The sequence below is a fragment of the Rhopalosiphum maidis genome, chromosome 4 (genome assembly GCF_003676215.2).
Source record: "Rhopalosiphum maidis isolate BTI-1 chromosome 4, ASM367621v3, whole genome shotgun sequence".
Taxonomy (NCBI): domain Eukaryota; kingdom Metazoa; phylum Arthropoda; class Insecta; order Hemiptera; family Aphididae; genus Rhopalosiphum; species Rhopalosiphum maidis.
This window is the reverse complement of record NC_040880.1, coordinates 52491566-52513599: the sequence shown is the minus strand read 5'-3', so window position 1 is coordinate 52513599 and position 22034 is coordinate 52491566. Positions and strand designations below refer to the sequence as shown.

Sequence of the window (22034 nt, the reverse complement as noted above, 5' to 3'; positions counted from 1 at the left end):
ATAAGCTAACATCACACTGCACCAATATTAATATGCATGTGTTTCGAGTGTTTTGACTGATGCGACCATGTAATTTTCATTGTTCAGATGTATAAATAGGATATTATATTATTATATTTCATCAATTATTAACATTTTGTTTCTTTAGATTTTATATTATACAATAATGGGTGTTATATAGGTACAAAACCACGATGTACGACAATAACGCGAATACATCATTTCGAATTCATAAAACGCGTGAGTGCGTTATTAAATCGTTATATAGTCAAATGTCTTGTATAAATAGATGGATACTTATAATATTTTATTACCGGCAATGTTGTTAGAAATTCTGGCAATAAAGGTAATGATTGGACGATGTTAGTAATACCGGTGGATACCAGTGATTGTCGGTAATCAGTTTATTTTATTTTTGACTGATAAATTAAGTTAATGTCATTAGACTGTCGGTATTTTTAAGATGATAATCGATTCATCAATCATGAGGTTACTTTTTTTCAAATCATATTACCTTTCGATTTTTACTACTTTTTTAGGTGTGGAGACATATTATGTGAATTATAAAAATAGTTTTTAAAAATGATTGGATAACCGTAAAGTTTCTGGGCTAACAACGTCATTGTAACATAACAATTTTAACTAAATAAGTTCTGAATTATTTTAATTTATTATTTTTTTTTCATTTTGACATAAAGAGCACGTACTTGCCTAATGTGCGTAGTGGTATGCATTGTTAAAATAAATAAAATTATCTACTTCTATAATATTGGTTATAGCTAAAATTAATAAATAGATAAATATTAGTATCAATTACATTAGCATAATAGGCACATGAATATTTTGATTTAAATATTCTTCAGTTATTTATGTAATATTTAGATAAATACATTTAATATTTTAACTTTTAATTTTAGTAATTTCAGTATGTATTGTCATTTCTCTAGGAAACTTCTGCAATGCTTAACCTAATTAGCTATTGTCAGTTATGATTAGTCATCGTAGAGAATGTTTGATCGCTGAAGTTAACATAAAATATATTATGGTATATGGTATAATATGTATGTATAGCACTCATGTGTGATAAACTGATAATCTACTTATAAATTGTTGATCCATCAATTTCGTCATCTCTATGAATATAGATGAATTTACGAAAACGCGTATTACACATTTACACGTATTTTTTAGCAGTTTGTGTATAATGGTTTAATTCTAAAATAATTTGTGAATTTTAAGTATGTCTAAATAAAGATTCATTGGTAAAGGCAAGGATTAAAGAGCAGTTATAGCTACAGGCTCCCCATGAACGATTTAAATGATAGGTTGTTACAATTGTTGTTGTTTTACTAAGAAAATAAAAATGCTATTAAAAGTATTAACTCTAATTATTATTATAGTTGGTCATAGACAATTAAAAATAATTATATATAAACACACTGGTTTGATTTAATTGATTGTCCAAATGTATATATTAGTATTATCGGTTATAACCAATATCATTGAAAATCATATCAAATAGAAAATCTAGGAAATAATCTAAATTTAATATTTAGAAACATTTAAAGTATGCACATGTGCAATACAAGTTATTATAATTCATAGTTGAATACACTTAATTAAATTTTGAATATATTTACATTAAAATTTAATTACGTATAAGTTAACTATACATTAAATACAATTTCATGTTAGGTATTCAATTGTTGAAAATACAAAATTATCTTGGTTAATATAAATTTATTTCAATCATATGTTTCTTATATTTTTTAAAACTTTTTATTACTGTTTCTTCATCGGACTAATATAATATATTTTAATAATGGATCTGTACTTCAAGACTCGTATATCGCTTCTGACTGAATTATAACTGAAAATATCTAAAAAATAATTATTCTATCTATTTCCTTAAAAGTTTATATTATGTCTCATGCTCACTCAATAATCAGTAAAGAACTTAATTTATCAAGTTTGTCTGATTGTCGCTTACATCCCATTAAGCCAATTTTATATTTAATTTCTAAATGTAATTTGTTTTATTAAATGCTTGAGAGAATAATTTCAATAGATACTTCCAACGGGAAGTTATTATGTTCTTAAAATCACTGCAATGTGACTTAAACTACACAGTTAAAACAAACATCATGTGAAAAAATTAGTGGGAGTTCCATTTCACTCAGGGCTTAGCTCAAAAATTACGTTAAACATGTATAATGAAAATAATGTCTAACGTTCTAAATGCTATTCCAAAGAAATGTTTGAAGTTGATGGGATATATTACATAGTTGATGGTCAGAGTAGGCGGCTGTCATTAAAAAAAAAGTTTAACTTAAATACTTCCGTAAACATAATGAATCAATTGCCTCAGCACGAGTAATCTTTGGTATCCTGACGAACAAAAAAAAAAAAAAATCACTTTTAAAATAACTAATATTACTTGTTGAATTATTAAAAATGTGTTTAGTTATTTCGAAGATGCACTGTAGTATTATATAGTATATAGCCGATTGTATATGTCACTGACCGGTCACCATAGGTTGCTCGACAAATCGTGAAATATGCACATCCAAGCCTGCAGTATTGACGAAGCCGACTTAAATAACACATAAACAATAATATATATAAATATATATAATATAGTTATGTATGTATATTATTATTATTAATTAGCATTTATATTTTTTAATAAACGATATAGGCGACGTCGAAAATCACAAATCTCTGTCCGAACTCGCGACATCCGCCGCTCTTCGTTTACAAAATTGTTCACTTCTTAAACGTATCACCTATTAAATAATAAATATAGATACGCACTGTACCCAAAATCTTATCGCCTAACCTAACCTAACCTAATCTGCAACGTGCACGATTATATACATAATATTATAATTATATGACGTGACGATAATAATATTGTTGTGTGACGTGCCAAAAACTCTCTGGTGGCGTAATAAATAAATTAATAAATACCAGTTTCGAAAAACAATCCGAACGCGTTTGTAAGTAGCCGATAATTGGCGAACGACAGGCGCCGGCGCCGACTCTTCTGGGCCGCCGACTACGGCGACGCTACGCGGCATCACCGACGCCGCCGCCGCCGCCACCACCGCCGAGCGACGGGCCAGCAGCTTGCCGGCGTTCGTCCCGAGTTTCCGTTGTGCGTCCGTCTCGTGCCGTCGCGAGAACCGCGTCCGCGACCGTTTCTGGTCGGTTTTATCTCCGGGAAATATATACGAAAAATCCGGGCGTAACATTGTAATATCATTGGATTGTGTACACGCGACGTTGTTGTTGCTGTGCGCGTACCGAACACGGAATTCCCAAACAAACGGTTGAAACGTTAAACTAAAAAAACAGAAACATAATAAAATATATAAACATTTTTTACTCTATACGAAATCACGCTCGCCCCGTGTCGTCACGCATATGTTATACAGATCGTGATTCATGTTTGATATTTTTTGATCGATTATCGTTAATATTCTATCGACGTCACCGTAAATCGGATCCGCAATCCGGCGCGACAGCAAAAACCGCCCGTGTTTGTGCGTGTGCTATCTCCGTCATCGTCACCGGTGCGGTTCGTTTCGGGCGCAGTGTATATACGTATAATACGACGTACAACATCGTACAACGTAATAATATAAAAATATTATAACACTGTTGTGTCGGTGTCGCGGTTGTGCGGGGGTGTTTGCGTTTGCGTGTGTGTGTGTGTGTGTGTGCGGGCGCGAAATGTTGGCCGACGAAATCCGTGTTCGCCAACGACGCTGACGATACGAAACCGACCGGTGGAAAACCGAGGTTTCGATCCGACCGCTGTAGCAGCGTTACGTCGCATCGTTCGCATCGCGAATAAGTGATAACATTCGAGCCTCCAGTTCAGGCGCTGCCATTCTTAGTTTACCGCGTGTTTTATTTTTGACGGTTGTGCGAATTTTTTAAGTCCACGAGGATTTCAGCGACCAGATCTTGTCGCAGTTGTCGACGAAGGATATCGTGAAATTCTTCACTGACCAACGGTAAGCGACAATATTGAACTACGCGTAATGCTTTATTGTAATAGAAATTGCAGCGCTCACGATACCGCGCTCGTATAACTCGACGACACTATGCAATCATTATATAACACAGTAAGATATTTAGCTAGGTCTCGATAGCGTAGTTTTCGTATATCGTCAGGGTGGCGCCCAGTAGGTCTTTATTTCGTGTTTTCGCAGTGGATCCATTCGAAATTCGGTCGGGTTGGCCATTATTTGGTTTGGCGTGCGACCTATAGAAACGGTGAACCAAAGTTTTGATTAAGGGTTTGGGAGAACACATGCGTGACAAGAGACACAGGAATTTTGACGTATACAAAAATCGAAGAGGTCAATCGTGTATTTATTGTTATAATGTGTGTAGAATTTTATGGGTAAATAATTTAAATAAAAAATTATAATATATTGTTTAGAGGCTATTCGCTCGTTTCCATCAGTCTGCAAACAATATGCACCATAACGCAGTTTTTTGATCGGCAAGTCAATAAGGGGTTTTGCAAGGACCCCACATCACATTGTTCGATGATGTACTGAATTTCCTCGAAAATTCCCTTTTTCTGGCCGATACGCACATATTAGCTATACAGCATGCCGCGAGTCATTAAGACTATAATAAAGCATCGACAAAATTTAGTATGTACATATTATCTGTTTATAGTATTTTAAAACCAATTTTCTACTAAAACGTGGATAGTAATTATTGCTCATTTGATCTACAATATTTCGGCGGTAAAAACTTACATTTTAATAAAAAAAAAAAATCGAATTGATGTAGCGTTTGTCTCGCTTTTGTCTAGATTAGTAGCTAACATATTATTATAAAATTATATTAACAACTTACAAACACATTCGTACAAAGCATTTGTCAAGTTAATCATTAATTATAGTATCGTAGTTTGTAGTTCTGCCTATACAAAACAAGAATTAAACACCATCAGTTAGATATACAAGATTTTAAGTTATGTAGGTATAATCTAAGTTTAATACTCTATAAGTCGCAAGCCTCTTCAAACAGTACTTATAATAATCGTAGACTTTCTCAGGAAATACATGTGAATTGAATGTGTTTAAGTGTGATATTTTATAAAGTACGGCATAATGAACAAAACACACTTTTTACAAGACAAAAAACTAAACACATAAATTATAACTATGATTATCGTGGCCATACTGAATTTAAATTATCAAAGTACACATTTACATGAGCAATAGTGACATACATAGGAATATTTGCAGAGCACTTGAAATATTTATCGTTTTTCTAAAAATATTTTTACACGTATAAAATGTTATTGTAGTCAAACACATTTTATTTTCATAAATATTCTATATAATCATAACGTAATAAAATATTTGCAATTAATAACAATATACTTATTGTAAATATGGTATACTATTATTATAAGTGGTATTTTTATTCTCTATTACAATATTATAATAAATTTTCAACACTATCTTATAATTTTTGATCTGTTTGTTAGAAACATAGTTGTCTACATCGAAACGAAAAATTATTTTGAAAATTTAGCAAATAAAATATTAAGTTACCTTGAATCGTAATTCTATAAAAGTTTGTGTAAAAATATAAAATTAAACTACTGATATATTATTTTCAATATAATATATTTAAGATCAAAAATATATTATGTTTGATATTTGTATTTATACATTTCAAACTTGAAATCTTTCATACAAATACAATCGGGCCAATATCCTGTAATAGACGTAATGTTCATGTTCATAATAAAATACGTTACGAGTACATTGTACAGGGATGGATTTTAGTTTCCATTTAAATTAGTAAATTGTTATTATGTCATAATATATTTTCTACTCTCAATTTAAAAGCAGTGGAAAGTTTACAAATCCGAAAGTACATTACTTCTTTTTGAACTAACTTCATAAATAATAAAAGTCATCGAGAACTCTACTTTTATGTTTACGTTTTTTCCCTTTAAAGTTTCGAGAACCTTTCCTCTTTTTTAAAAAATTAACGATATTAATAATTTTCAAAATTGCAATGTACATTATAACCATGCTATTATTATATTTTTATTTAATACATTATATTTGTTTGGAATTGAATGTTTTGCACGTCTTAAAATGATATACTGATTTTAATAGTTTTTATATTACATAATAATATATTGTATACATTAAGAAAAAAAATAACAAATAAATAAATATCCAGATTTTTAAATTATAAATATTTATAGTGATATTGAAGTAAAAATGTCTAACATTAATTAGAGGTGTCATCAAGCAATGTTTGTATTTTACATTTTTAAGTATAGTTATTGAAATATTAACTTAAAAATGGCGTAATTCGAAGAAGCTAAATGAGCTTAAATTTTATTTATTAAATAAAATAAAATAAAATAAATAAAAGCCCTACGAAAATAGATTATTTATATATATTTATATAAGTTAAATTTACATAAATTCAATTTAATTTTATCAATGGTTTTATTTAAGGTATTTATGAGATACACATTCGTATTCAATATTTTCAGAACTTTTATTTTTAAATAACCATTCAAATGTTGTGAAAATAATTTATTGTGATGCAAAATAAATGTGTCTTCTGACTAAATTTAAAGTTTAACTTAATATGTACATAGTACAGTATTACAGTATGCGCTACCATAGTGCAGGTTTTCAATTTTAAAATAAGCTACTATTATATTCAAATAATCAATTATTTACTTAATATTTAATTAAATTTGAAATGTGGTTTGAAATGTAAATAGATACCTACGTTATAATAATTTATAACAATACTTTAACTATATTATAAGTATAAAATACAAGCAAACTTGAGCAAAACAAATTGTCCATGTGTATATCCAATATATCATTATTCATTACTACCAAATATGTATCTTCGTATCATAAACAGGCTTTGCTATCTGTAGTTGTAATTGATATTTTCTGTAATAATTTTCTTTCAGTTGTAATAATAGTTATGATAACATCGTATATTGAAGTTTTGCAAAAAAAAATTGTATCAATAAATTTTATTTTTATTTTGTTGTTAAAAAGTTGTATAGTCAAAATCAGGCCATCCACTAAAATTCAGCAATTTCTGAATAGTTTTTTTTAAACTTAAAGTAGTATTAATTTAATGTGTTGATTAATTATCAATTAAATAGTTACCTATATAGAGTTATAAAATGTAAATAGAACAAACAATATTTACTTAGACAAACAAATACTATTATTATTGTATATTTTTTACAGAATAGTTTTAATGTGTAATAGGTATGTTCATGTTGTTTAAGAACTATAAACGGACCAATGTAAATACTAAATATTGTTATAATATTTTTACTTCCATTTTTTACTGTTTTAATATTAGCATCTAAATTATAAAATATTTTATATTTACAGTTATACAAACTTATATTAGGTATCATGTAACATGTCCGTACATTTTAAATATAATTAATAATGTATATATATAATTTTTTATTCTCTCTTTATCTGTAAAATAAGAACAATTCGCCAGGAATAAGAAAAAAAAAATAGGATAACGAGATTATTTCTGCAGTACAGTACACCCCTGTATTTTCTGTACTCATATCTACTATTATTTTCTACATCGTTTAATATATAAAAAAACCACTTTTATAGAAAATAGGGGTAACATTAAAAGGATAAATCAATACAGAGACAGTTAAACCATGGACTATTTTCATGTATTTTGGAAAATATCTCATTCGAAGAGGAACTCAAACTAATAATAACAATTCACTTTTAATCATAATAATTATTTTACACGGTCTAATTAACATAATACTTTTTAGCGACATTATCATATGACACTGATTTAAATAAATTAGTCATTATAGGTGAACCAAAGATAAAATTTTTAATTTTTTCCGCATAAATTTATGTAACACATTTTAAGGTTAATATTTTAAAATAAAATTAATAACTGTTTTAAAAATGAAATTCAACGAATATTTTAAATTGTTATTATCATTATTATTTCTGTATTATTCTCGTTTATGAAATATAACGAATACTTAGGTATTGTTATGTGTTATATTTGCTTAGATAAAAATCATATGCAAATTCATTCGTAGTGTGTATGCGAGAAATAAATTAATACTTGGAACCTATGACCTATGTAAATATTTTATACTGTGTATTTTAGTTTTTACGTAATTATTTGATGAAGAAATATTAAAATGTTATGAACATTTTTTTTTCATTCTAAAAATGAATAACTTCAGCAGCTAAGATGATTTTTTTTTTAAACTTTTATCAGGATTAATTTATTTGTTTAATATGCTAATCAAACGTGTATAATTTGTTGGGTTGTTTGTTCATAAAACCTTAAACAATACAAAATTACTCAATTTTAACTATCATTATTCAGAAAAGGGTCATGACGACGACAATGGTTATTCGTACTTCAACACTACCTGCAGTCTGATATAATAATAATATTATACCGTAAAACTAAAGGAAATAAATAATGTTTATAAATATGAAGTCAAGGAATTGAAATATTATCTCTAGTTGCGTGCAATCTGAGTTTTCATTCGTATCTATACAACTACTACAACAACACACTACAAAATAAAATCACTACCGGGAAATAATATATAATCTATTTTTAACCCTCTAACATTAAAAGAACAACTTTTAAATCTTTTATTTTCACATTATTCACACATACTCCACGAGCACAATTATATTATATTATATTTTGCGTTAAATTCAAATATCAAATTAAAAAAAAATATTTTGAATAGAGTGAATATATATATAATATATTACCTAACCTAACCTATATTATTATATATTATATATTATATATTTATAATTAAAAAGATATAAAATATAAAAATCTCATCATCGGATTATACAAACAAATATTTTAATACAATTATATTTTAAACATCCTGTAAAAAATTAAAATGCAAGTACTTATGTATATATTATGTTATATTTTAACGGTTTTCTAAATATTACAAAAAAAAAAAAATCTGTTCAAACGACTGCCTGCAGTCGTGGGTTATTTTATGTACTATATCAATTTAAATCGATATTCAATACTATTATCTATATGCTTGAGTGTTGGACGATCATCTACAAAAATAAGAACTGCGCGAGTCGTGTATAAGTTATAATGATATTATGAAAATATATTTAAATAATACAAGTTCATAATAAACGTGGTTTTTGTAATAATAATAATTATAAATGATAATATATAGGTTAAGTATTTTTGAGCGATATATTATTATCAAACTGGCGTGAGCTAAGTGATTGTTTATACATTTTTAAAAAGCCATCGTGATGAATATTATTATCAAACAAATTGACATTGACAGCCCGTCGCTGTGCGATGGCGGTTGGAGGTAGGGCGATTGCAAGGGTCACGTGATTATACGAGCAATTCATAAAACTCGCGTCTAGACGCATTCGCGGCTGATAGCCGAATTTATTCGTTTACCTCCCTCTAAAAAAACCACGAACACCTGGTTCAAATAATCCTCTTTGGCCACGGCGGAGGATGGATACTGTGTGTAAGTTGTCCCTCCACATAAAGTCCGAGTAAAAAAAATCTGAAAATCGATAGACCTAGACTATGTCGGCTGACTGAAAGATTGCTACTTAGAGAGTGCGTTCACGCGGTTATTCAATGTTATTATTATTATCAATATTATCATTGTTATTAATTTATTATTACTATTATGTATATGTATTTTAGAAAGTAATGATATAATATGCGATTATGACTTATTTTACTGAAATATTTTACCATACAAGTATAAAGTTACATTATAGTAGTATATTATTAGTACTTCAGTACTTGTCATTCAGAGAGAATAATATTATTTCTTAATTTATTGGCCCATTTTTTATGGAATACGATGTTAATTATATTAGAGATATGCGGTGGTTTAATTATAATTTTAATATTTATATTGCGTTAACATAAATTTTATTTAATATAATTTATGGACTTTTTTTTTAGAAATTTGTGAAAAAATACTATATATACCTAATTGTATTACTTTATTAGTATTATACTCGTATTGTAACATCGCTTAATTAGTTACATTTGACCTTTAACTTCGAGACTCAACAAGGTTAGTGTTATTACCACGAATTGTAGTTTTTTTAAAATTGTACATGTACCCAGCGTATGTATACATATATGCATTTTTTTTTATGAAATTAGGTCCTAGTATAATAACATTAATATAATTATTGTAATAATAATAATTCATATTATTTCTCACTATATTCACTGACTGCGTTAATATTATCTTATCACTAAATACATTTTTTCGAACTCGAATCCAAAACGTTCCAGTATGGGAGGACGGCTATCGCAGTCGGATGTTCTCCAGCCCCATGCTCCCCTTATACGTCGGTGTTGTGTTGTAATATACGTTGGCCCATACCCCTGTGGCTCTTCACGCCCATCACGACCGCGCGACCGATTCCTACCCAACAGGCGGCGGTAGAAGTGGCGGACTTTGCCCGTTGCGTGAAAACGTTCTTTGAATATCCTTAATGATGATCGATTAATGGTTCAAATGATGACAGTTCGGCGGCAAAGAGACGGAGTTTTCTCTTATCTCTCCGAGAGTTCGTATCCACCCCCTCCCCATTTGCGTACACGCACGTCTAAATACACAGACGTGCGCGAAAGCACACATAAAGCCCCGAGGGAATATGCAAATCGTAAAACCCGACTTTCGCGCGCGATTCAATTACCCTGGCGGCCGTCACTGCTGAAGCCGCCGCGGAACCACGCACATACACTAATGTTTTTACCTCCTGTAGCCACCGCCCATACAGCGGTTTTCAGGGGAACAAAAAAAAAAAAAAACTAAAATATCTCAACGGGTGTTTGTTCTATACCGCGTGTACACAATAATAATAATGCAACTATCTTGCGCAATACATACACAAATGTACGCCTTGTCAGCCTCTGCACTTAAGAGCATGTTCTTTGCGAAAATACCATATTTACAACGTCCGTTGACGCGTAACTCGTCTGTTGGCCTTCTACCGTGGCCCCTTCTCTACCGCACACGAGCGATCAACGCGGGTTTTCAGGGTTTGCACTCATTATTTATTTATATTAATTTTGGTACCGTTTTGCTGAATTATAAATACTTTTCGTACGACCCGTCATATATGTACGGTTGTTAAATCGTTTTGTCGTTAAAACATTATTATTATTATTATTATTATTCGCACACTTTCAATAATACGTTTGTATGTGACGTTTCACGTAGGTATAATTCTTATTTCGTGTTATCGCCTAAGTACTCTACACTATACAATATATAGGATAATAGTATGAATATATATATATATATTATTCATTGTGTACTTGTGTATTTATACACAGTTTTGGATTTTTTAAACCTTTTTTTTTTAAATATAATATTATAATATAGGTAGGTTGGTATATATATGTTGGTTCAAAATTGTAAAATCAATGAATTTAATAATCGCGCTCATTCTGTGGTTTATTTTTCAAATACACGTCGTGTAAACATTAATTAATATTAAATACGTATAGATATAATTTTTATTTAGATCATTATATTTTTCATTTCAAAATTATTATGATATTTATTAGAAATGTTAGGTATAATAGAATATAATATATTTATATGAATCTAAACTTTTTATAAAATGAAAATATTGAAGTTCAATGACTTACTTAAGTTTTTTTTTAGTATATTTTTCTTTTTAACTATGATAAAGACAATGAACTAATAATAATGTACACTTACAGTATAATATTTTGTTAAAAAACTACTTTTTATTGATTCATTATTTTTCAAATAGTTTTTGATATTAAATTAAATATTTCATTAGGTATTAGTTATTTTACAAAAATGTAATGTATTGTTTAGGCATGAAATATTTTATTCAGAATAAATGTTTTTTTATTAATAATATATATATATATATATATATATATATATATATATATATATATATAAATTATAATATTTATTATATCTGCATAATAATGTAACTTCTATAAGGTATGTATAAAATCGTTAAGTTTAATTGATATTAAACTTATAAACGTAACATCTGTAGTTTATATAATAGGTTTACATATTTTGAAATTAATATTTAAAGTTTAACAAAACGTATGGTAATTTTCTAACTGCAATAAAACTCATACATGTAATAATTTAATATAATTTTAAGTACATTAATAATTATTAAATTACGACTACCTTTTTCTAAATAAATCATTACTTTAAGTTTTACTTAAAAGATGAACTTCTAATAATAAGTTACTTTTAAATAAAGTTAAATTTTTGTATCAAATTGAAATGCTTATTGAAAGTAGTTTGATTCTAAACAGTATTAATTATAAATGAGCTTTTAAAAGTTAGTGTGCATTATTTTGTTTGGGAAAAATTAAGACTTTCGAACTTGTGTTTATTTTTTATTTTTTATCAAAAGGATTATTAATTATAAACATCAAAATATGTAAATGCTCTTTTGCTATGATCCAGATTAGGCTTTTAAAATTATGTCACTTTGTGTATAAAATCATTTTTGATACATAATATACACTTAGGTTAGGTATTAATATCGAAGGATTTAATAAATTATGACGTTACAGACAATTCAGAAAAATTTACTTTAAACTGTTTTATACATGTTTTTGTACTATTTGTGAATTCATGGTTAGGATTGTAATATAGGAATTAACATGCATGAGAAGTTACATTTAAAATGTTGTATATATGAAATTATCTAATTAATATAATATATATATTATATATATTGACTATTCAACTTATTACATGTAGAGATTTTAACAGAATTACATGTAAAATATTTATACAATAAGCTTAAAGACCACGTGCATGGCACATTAATATACCTAATTATTATTATAACTTAAAGCAAGAACTATATGAATATTATGATAAATTATCAATTTGATAAGCTACAAAAGTTACATAATTTTAGACGAGTATTGCAGGTCTAATCAAATTGCCTATTATATTAGTTATTGCAAATATACATTATACATACACTATTTATGGTATAATATTATAATATTTATATCATATTTGAGTATTTGCATAATACTTACGCTAGCTAGTAGCTACATGTATGAACTATTTCAACGCGACAACGTCAAATTAATATTAAAATCAATCGTGTTTTGTATAATCGTATGATGTAAAAAACCAGCGTAAATGTTTCTGTGTAACCATAAACAAAAAAGAAGCGCCCATAAATAAATACGCATATGATTACGGTTGATATTGGACATTGGCTTTCCATAAAACAATTATTATTAGTTTAGAAGTGTTGACGCGATTTAAAGTCTTTGTGACTATTAATAATATACAGTGTACAGGATGTCTGGCAGTACCTGTCCCCCACACATTTAACTCAATAAAGTTATATCATATATTTATTTATTTTTTTGCTTTTCGTGTTATTTAAACATTATTCGGAACAGCTTGCCATTTAAAAACGCCATTATTCGTATAATAACATTAAAAGCTTAATTATTTGTTTCAATCCATATAGAGTTATACGTTGAGATAAAGTGCGAGAAAAAAACAAAGGAGGTGGCCATGCAATACTGAAATTAACAAAATGTAATAGTAATAGTAATAATAATAACAATAATAAAAAAAATGATTGCGTGTACATGAATCAAACCACGGTCATCGTAGTAGAGAAACATTATAATATAATATATTACTTATATGGGCTATACGCATTTAGGTCGACTGGTATCCGCGACGGGAGGAGAAAGCGCTCTAAGTTTCCCGCAACACTAGTAAATAATAATAGTAATAATAATAATAATATATATATATATTGCTAATGTTTGTACAATATAATATTATTACAATAATGTTTTGTACATTAATACCGCGACAATCGCGCAGCAAGTGTATACGCAGTACGCACATTTAAACTATATACGGGTATAACATAATAATAACAATAATGCATGTGTATCGTCGTTGCCTTCATCATCGAGTATTGCAATATACTATATACACGAAAGTACATTATAGTACCTAACATTTTATTATAATATTATATTTCGATATGAGCGCGTGCGGGACGCGGCTACGATAATATTATTTAGGTATATTGAGAATTTCGTAAGAAATTGTGTTTTGGAATTAGGAACTTAACGAAAAACGTATATTGGTACGAACTCCGAAACTCGATTCTTGTTTATTTATTTATTTTTGTTTGCAGTTGCCAGCTCTGCGTGTAACCACATCGTATATACACTATTTACGATATGACTGGACGCCGCGGATGGCTCAAAAAAGTTTCGTTTGGAAAATTTTTAGATGGTAAAATACGATACAGTTGGCGTAGTTTATAGAGAGGTCACTTTTCCGATTATCACAGTATAGGTTTCTGTAAGCGTGTGAGGAAAAACTACAGAAAAATATTGTGAAATTTACGGTGTTGTAAATGAAATCGATTTTGGTCGTTTCCGCTGTAAATAAATTGTTATTCGGATAAAACTAATCTCGGCCACTTGAAACGTTTGTGGATTATTTATTTAAGTATATTAAAAAAAAAAATATATTCGTGTATGTTTTTTATACGAAGTTTCTTTTAAAATATTTTTATTATTTTTGAATAAAATACTTGGGCCGGTATTATAATGATTTTTTGAAGTTTTTCTTGTTGTTGTTGGTACAATTAATAAAAACAACAAACAAGCACATATTAGAAATAGGTACTTATATGGTTATTATGTTGATTTTAATTCAAAATGAAAAATATCAAACATTTGTTGCTTACCTATTACTAATTATTTTCATTTTCAAATTTCCTCGGATAAAATGTGCCTTTTAGGTCTTGAACTCTTGGGATTTGATATAACTATTTGTACGAGCTTAATTATTTTACTTGACTGTAATAATTTTGCCTCGCATCCATCTCGAAAAAACTTTTCTTCTTATACGATCACCCGTGATTGCGATGATTGTGTACAGTTAATTTTGATTTTACCGTGTTATCGAGGAAGTGAAAAAAAAATTGGAGACAATATGCGTTTTACACATTAGTGTAATAATATCTCATGACTTATTTCACATGCACCACACGAATATATCACACAATAATATATTATAACTTCCATGGTGACTACCTATATAATAGTATCTGTTTCCACATTATAATAATATCACGAACATATTATATACCCATTATATTTTATAAAATATTATTATGAAAACGCGAAGCGCACAATCGATGGCCTCTCCCCGCATTTTCTCTCTACGCTCACAAGCCCGACCACACTATAATTTGCATTCCGCCTTGCTATAACCTTTCGCCGGCGCTTGCGACTCCGAATTTTTGTTGTAGATCAACAACACCGTAGCTTTGCGTGACGCTCGCATAATAATATGATGTATATATTTTCAGCCACTCCGCTCGTTAACGGTCCGAAACGATAAATCGCTGCCGGAGCAGGCAGTATAATGCCCGTCTTCGATTTCGTTTTTCATGATTATATTTTCTATTTTTTTATTTAGTTTTACCGGTTTACCATTTTGCATCTTTCGCCGGGTCGGTCCACGGCCAAAAACATTATTATATGTGTAACTATATTAAAATATATTTTAAGCGAATGTATCTACTATCTATTTATTTATTGTGTGTGCATGCGTACATCATATTATTAGTTTATTAATGCTATGCATCTATGTACTCTTCTCGAAATATGGTTGAAAAATCGTCATTGAACATCGCACGTGCCGTGTTTGCGTTATCTTATTATAAAATGTTCGATACTATGGAGGAAATGGTTTTTTTTTGAAATGTTGATATATTTAAATACAAATTTAGTTTAGTAGAGTCTTAGTTATGAAGACGTATATAGTATTAAGAAAAACTATATAATAGTTCTTAAAATATTTTTTTATAAAGGACCTTTCTATAATATTTAATATTTATTTATACTCGAGCAATAAAAAAAATATAATATAAATTAATTTTATAACTTGATAGATTCAAGTATTAGAATTTCCATCCTTGTCCTGCATATAGTTATTTGAAAGTAATTCCTAAATGATTTTGGTTACAGAATAGACTCAGAAAAATAAATTAGTCTGCGAATCATGTTTTTTTTATACTTCCACATCAGTTTTGATGAATTCATTTAAAAAAGCGATTCACTAAATATATATTATTATTATTATATTTGATTTATAGTTAGTAAAATATTTTTTTTTTAAAAATGGAGATTTCAGAAATCAGTGTTCATGTATTATACAATATAGTATTAGTATTATAGGTACATTTAAAGGTGAATACATTTTTATAACCAATATTAATTTATAGAATTTATAAGAAATAATTCCAATCATATCTGTAAATTACATAGTTATTTATCGCCTGACAACTTTATGCATATCTATTATATAATAATTCAAAGTATTTTCGTGCTTAATACACAGTCGTATGTATGTAAAAAAAAATATTTTTGTATATAGTTTGAATTTCAAACACATCTCTGGTGTAGGCATCTCCTTCTCTCTTGGGATTAAAATGGACTCTTTAATGGACAGGATATAATAAATAATATAAATATTTCGAATATTCTTGGTCTGAAATAGTATGAAAATTCCGGAGTTAATATCTCTTTGGGTCGACTACACCTAAAATTTCGTGTTTTTTGATTTAAATACTATATTTCAAAAATTCATTTTTTTTTAAATTGGTTTTTGGAATTTTGTCTTTAATATTGAAATTTTCAAAAACTTCAGAATATTTTAAAACCAAGATTATATATGTTTAAAAATAATTTAATAAAATTTTTAAAAAAAAGTTAATATTATACTTTAATTTACATTTTGAAATACATATTTAAATAATATTTTTGAAATCAAAAAATAGGTCAATAATTATAATAACAGGTACACAATTTGATAATTTTTAATACATTTGTTCATTAAACTATTGAATTAGTTCCTTATTATTAGCAGAATCACAATATTGTTTTTATTTTTTTTTTATGCTCTTTAAATTTTAATAATCATATAAGATTTAATAAAAAACTTATTTAATTTTAGTTAAATTGAATGTATTAAATATATTTTATAGTTTTCTCAAATATTAATTTAACAATAATTTTTTTGTACCAATTTTTCTGAAAGCTTTTAGTTTTTCTGTAAAGTAATTCGACAAGTTAAATAAAATGTTTTTACTGAATGGCAGATGTGTCTGTACAAGTTATTTAAGCTTTTCTATGAACAGAACTATTTTTAATGTGAGATTATCATTAAAGTTTGTTCTAGTTACATGTTACATAATGTGTTTCAAACATTTTTCAAAACTTAAAAACAATTCTTCTAGTCTGAAACTTATACCATTACTGTAAAATAAATGTAACTTATAGATATCTGGAAAATCATATTTGTGAACGGATTTTTTTTGCTCCTTATCGGATGACAGTAAATACGTTCAAGAAATTTAGATCTGAAATATTTAATATTCAATAAATACAATAGAATTATGACCTACTACTATTTCAACTAGATAAATATTATAAAATATGTTTTTATGAAAAAGGAAAAGATCAAATTATTTCCCTTCTAGATAAAACGAGTTTTACAAAGACTCATAATAATAATAGAATAAAAATTGAATTGACAAAAGAATTTCAGGGAATGGCCACCGGATCTTAGAATCGACTATTACTTCCCCAATAGGTACTGAATGTAAGTTAATACTATCGTTTCCTGGTGAACGTTAGATAATTTATTTGGGCTATGGAGAATTTCTCGACGTGGTCCCCAGCGACTTTACGTATATTAGAATAACATAATGATATGTGAACGAAAATCACAAATGTGTACTAAAAGGAATAGCGTTAAATAAAACATGACGACGGGGCAAGGGGGAAATATGACATGACCATGTATCGGAAAATGAAAGAAAAACCTGAATTGTAGACCAGGCTAAAAGTTCTAAGAGAGCAGTGATATATACCGACATCAAAGGTTAGCAAGCAACGAGTCTATCATACATAATATTAATGCTACTTCTAAGACCAACACAGACAATACATCATAGCACTCTCGTGGTATAAAATTAGTCTATTGGGTATATAACCCATTTATAACATGTTTAACAAATAATGGGATTATATGCGTATTCATTGTTATTCAATATTATTATTATGCAAAATATTTATACAGGTATTTGTCACTACTCTAAAAAAGTAAATTATATTATACAATTTATGTACCTAATACATATTTTACTTATATTTAAATTTCATCATTTTGAATGCAAATTAAAATAATAAAGTATATTTGAACAGTCAATTAAAAATATTTTTTTTTTATTTCCTTTTCAAATTTAATTGCTTATTTAATATTTATATTATTGTGATAAAATATGTGAACTTTTATTTTAATTGTCAAGCGGGTATTACATTTAAAATTTCAAAATTAGATTTGATGATTAATGATTTAATTGTAAATAGAAAATGAATATTGACAAATTATATTTAAATTTTAAGGATTAAAATATGCGCTTCTATTTATCAGAATAATATAAAAAAATAATAATAAATGAAAACTGACATAATAAAAAAAAGAAATTATAATACATACCTACCTCACAAACACTATTTAACTTTAAATTTAATCTTATAATAAATGCAATGAATATATTTTCAATATTTATAGAAATTAAAAAAAAACATATTAATATCTATTAAAATCTACTCACCATTTTGGCCAAATAAAACATTTAAAAATGATTTTTTATTTAAACAATACTATATATAATTTTTGATATCGAAAAAATGTATATACTTATGTATATATTATATTATAATAATAATAGTTGGAATCCCAGTGAAATATTGATATTTATTTAATTCTATTTCGTTTATATAATGAATATATAATTGTACGTATAATTTATATGATTGTATATTTCTCAATTTTTAGTATAAAATGTTGTGTTTATTGTAATAATATTATACCTAATAGTTGAAATAATAATTAGTTGTGAGCAATAAAATATGAAATAAGTAGGTAATGTATATTTAAATTAATAACCAAATTAAACAGAGTTAAGTTTTAATTCTTATTAAAAAATATATATTTTTTATAAAATGTAATATATTTTATACGCAGGTACTTGAAAAGATTATGATTATAAACAGATTCTATCATGTATTATTATTATAATTGTTATTTGTTATTATGTAGGCTTACGCTTTAATGTGTTAGATACTTACCTACTGACAACGTTTGTGTTGGAGAGCTTTATTAGTGGTCTACATTTACTCAAATCCTCTGAAATGTATCGCTCTATGAGCATACTTAGTCACTCGATATTGTACCTACATAGGTTTAAATCATGTTTTCTGGTCCATTGGAGACTGTTTATTGGCCAACAAATACTATATATTGTAATTATTTCAACTCGAGGGACCATTCATTTACGTTATATGAGCCCAATTGATTATATAGTAAATTGACCTACGATATTGAATTGTCGAAAGAAAAAAATAGTGTTTAGTATAATAAAGTTCCCCTCATTGGACTTGGGATAGTTATAAATGCATTACCTAATTGGTACTCATAAATCGACACCATTGTTTGTAAAAAAATAATAATAATAATAAAAACAATGCATAATATTTATTTATAATTTTGTAATGCGAACAAATAAACCATTCTTCGTTATCAGTTTTTTGTTTCAAATGTGAATTTCACAAAATTTAATTTCTATTTATAAATTTCTCTTTGGACTCCAATAATATATTTTTTATTTGAGTGCCAACAGAATAAATATAAACTATAGAATTTACATGCATAATATATAACCACATAGATACTTTGTTTAATTATATTACTATTTCGTAGTTAGTACAATTAACAAGATGAGCTCCAATCTTAATAAAATTAATCTAATTTGATTAATTAGTCATAACAATGTATACATTTAATCGATAATTATAATTTTTACTTTTATTATATTCATCACAGGTATTTTCATAACATTAAAGGCAATAAGTTGCTATTCTCTTAGATTTGTTAAAACCATATCTTAAACAAAATTTCACGGACAAAAGTATTAGCACTAAATATATAATTTACATTTATGATTTATCAAAGCACAGGAAATTTTTTCAATTCAAAAATTGTGAATTCACAAATTTTTTAAATATACAAACAAGGCAGAAAATTACAATAATTTATGTTTATTTAAATATCTAATCGGTACAAGATATTATGTAAATGTATAGTTTTCTAATTATTATAGATCAGATCTAATGGCAGAAAAAAATATTCTACCTATTTGTGATCAAAATATCTATCCTTGCTACTTGCATAATAATATTATGATAATAAATTCAAATTATTGCTTACCTTTGGTAAAATATATGGTTAAACATTTAATTCGAGAAACTTCAATGTGAGATGTAATAACGATACACGTATAATTTGCATGCAATAATAAACACTAAAATATATTTTTATGAGCTATATTGTATTTATTAGATTTTAATATTGCATTTATTAAAATTATACATATATGTCTAGTATACATGTGTTCATCCTTTATACGTTAATAATATATTGATGTTCTTTCACTAAAAAAATTATTATACTCAAAAATTTTAATTTCTATTTGTACATAATTATCTAATGCTTTCATACATTAATATTTCATTTTTTATTATTGTTCAATCATTATTTTTTCAATTTTAAAATTGTCAGCCAATTTTCAATTTTGTTTAAACATAATTAACTAAGTGGAAATAAGTGGTTATAAAAGTTTATAATACCTACTTTTTAGGTCAGTAAACTTTCATCTGTAGTAATGGAAAGGCGATTGCTTTACTGAAAGCAAAAAATACGCATATAAATCAAAAACGTATTTCTAACATAATATTGTTTTAAATCCTACGTTGAACACAAGTCAACTGTATGATTATGAGATTGAATCAGTGGTATAACTTTATACTTATAACAACTTCATCATGACATACCTACTTATTTAAGTTTATACAAAAGATATCCAAATTTATAAAATTATTCATTCATTTGTTGTATTTTTCTATACTTTAATCTAATAATATTATGTATTATTAAATTGAATTTAGATCTGAACGTGCCATTATTTAGAAGGTGTAGTACCTAATGATTAGGAACGTTGTACGATAAAGCTCTTAGGGAGATATACTTAAAATTTTAATCTTTATCATTCTACCTCAATGAAATTAATGTTTTCAGTTTAAAATTAGATAAACAGAAAATAGTAATAAATTGTCTTAAAGCTTTTAAATAATTTTTATGTTCGATTTAAGATAAAATGTATACTAGCTGCAGTCATGTTAGGACTAGTAGAAAGCCTCTCCAATAGATTAATGGACATCATGCAATACCGATGAGGATATAAAAATATCCGAATAAGCAAAAATTGTTCATTTTAGTAATAAATCATCATTATTACTTAAGGTAAAATGATAAAATCTAAAACCCATTCTTGCAGCTCTTATCATATTTGATATAAAAGTGTTGTGTTCGTATATAAAGTATAAATGTTAAAGAACATCGTTTTACGGTAATATTATAATGATTATAGGAATACATTAATTCTGCATAAATTTATGGATTTGTTTTTGCCACCGTATTTCCGGCAAAATGAAAGACAATACTTAACGTATTAAGAGTGATATGTATATATATATATTTTTTGAAATAATCCAAAACCTATTATCAGGATATAGAAATAATAATAAATATTGTGTATAGTTTTATTGAGTTCTTATCTTTAATTTCAGTATATTATACGTTTGTACATGTGACATTGTACGTATTTAATACAATAATATATTAGGTATACTATAGGACCTATCATAGTATAGGTATATTAATTTCTGTATCTTCAAATTCAATCTTATATATATTTAATTTTTGTTGTAGGTATATTATAAATATTTAATAATTTACAATA

The 22034-nt window shown here is 27.0% G+C and overlaps 1 protein-coding gene across 1 annotated transcript in view; it reads left to right on the top strand.

The window, feature by feature from the left end:
• Nucleotides 1–3143: 3143 nt before the first annotated feature.
• Nucleotides 3144–22034, top strand: part of LOC113555901 (lachesin-like) — a 397491-nt gene continuing 378600 nt past the window's right edge. The window contains exon 1 of the mRNA XM_026960513.1: nt 3144–4022. The gene's annotated coding sequence lies outside the window, so the exon portion shown is untranslated. The remainder of the gene's footprint in view (nt 4023–22034) is intronic.